This window comes from Poecilia latipinna, unplaced genomic scaffold (genome assembly GCF_001443285.1).
Source record: "Poecilia latipinna isolate Pla-1442-1.1 unplaced genomic scaffold, P_latipinna-1.0 Scaffold398, whole genome shotgun sequence".
Taxonomy (NCBI): Eukaryota; Metazoa; Chordata; class Actinopteri; order Cyprinodontiformes; family Poeciliidae; genus Poecilia; species Poecilia latipinna.
The window spans coordinates 244,626-245,809 of record NW_015113014.1 but is presented as its reverse complement, the minus strand read 5'-3'; the positions used below and the strand labels follow the sequence as shown (position 1 = coordinate 245,809).

At 49.1% G+C, this 1,184-nt stretch overlaps 1 protein-coding gene across 10 annotated transcripts in view; it reads left to right on the top strand.

Annotated features, from left to right (window-relative positions):
* The window catches only part of sorbs3 (sorbin and SH3 domain containing 3), a 37,005-nt gene that overhangs the window by 8,074 nt on the left and 27,747 nt on the right, over positions 1–1,184 (top strand). For 2 of the 10 annotated variants that reach the window (XM_015037218.1, XM_015037222.1), the window contains exon 1: positions 175–388. The exons of 3 other annotated variants lie outside the window; for them this stretch is intronic. The gene's annotated coding sequence lies outside the window, so the exon portion shown is untranslated. Of the gene's footprint in view, positions 1–161; positions 389–1,184 lie in introns of those variants that run through there. 5 more of the 10 variants (XM_015037221.1, XM_015037219.1, XM_015037216.1 and 2 more) reach the window with 5 other exon arrangements.

Here is a 1,184-nt window from a genome sequence, read left to right as displayed (position 1 = left end):
GGGGTGAACCTTTTCCCCTTCCCTTCGCCCGGCCCCCCCCCCCCCCCCCGCCTGCCTGCAAATATATCACCTCATCACAACAATGTGAGGAGGAGGCGTCCATAGAAACTGACAGGCCAGGAGGAGCAGGAGGGGGGTGCCTTTTTGAACGTAGTGCTGAAGTGTGGGTTACCATGACGATGGCTGTCAACCGGGAAGTCCTCCGCGCGGAGGCAGGCGGAACAAGGGCTAGGAGTGTGAGAGAGAGTGTGTGTCCTGGCCAGTTTCAGGACTCAGAGAGAGGGAGCGAGAGAAAGTGCAGCGAGGGCCTGCGTCGAGGCGTTGGTGCGCTGCTGAGGCGGAGAGAAACACGCGTGAGTTCACAGGTCGACGCCAACAGGGTTGGGGGGTGAGTTCAGCCGCTGAATTTGAAAACAACAGGTAGTAACTGCGTGGGTGAATAGAGAGATGTTTCTGGAGAGTGCGGAGTAACCTGTTTGACTGTTTGGGGATTAAAGGCAGGTTCCGTGGTGTCTGGTGTCTTTTGCCACTGCGTGTACAAACAAGGCTCCTTTAGGTAAGGAGAGAGGGACGCACGTGCTAAGAGTTAGTGGATATTGTCTGCAAATATGTCATCCGTCATAGGTATTTACAGTAGCCGCAGTTGAACTGGACAGAGCAGGGAAGCTTTCGAGAACGGAAACAAATTCCCTCCTTTTCCCATCCTGCTGGAGATTTTAAGCCTAATGGGCCCCAGACTGTCGGGGTGAATTTCACAGCTGACCCTGACTCTCTTTGTGTCTCTCTTTTTTTTTTTTGTCACATTACATTTTGTCCAGCTGCCGAGGCTCATATCCACAGACTGCTCTCAGCTTTGAGGATGCAAAGTGACAGGCATGGGGATTTGGGACATTTTTTTCCCCGCATTGTGAGCGTACTTTCTCCTGCCCTGACTTTGAGACTTCACTGAGAAATGATCTCAAATTATATTATTTTTATAGAACCAAATCAGAATGGGTTTAAAGTCCTTTGAAAAAAGCATTTGCGTCCTTCAGGACCTGGAGGACTGACTGCAATTGATGCTGCCGTCAATTGAAGCTCTCTAGCAGAAAAAAATTAGAAAGCCCACTTGTGTTATATAGCAGGACAATTATCCAAAAAAAAAAAAAAAAAAAAAAAAAAAAAAACCAAAAACCCCCCCCTTA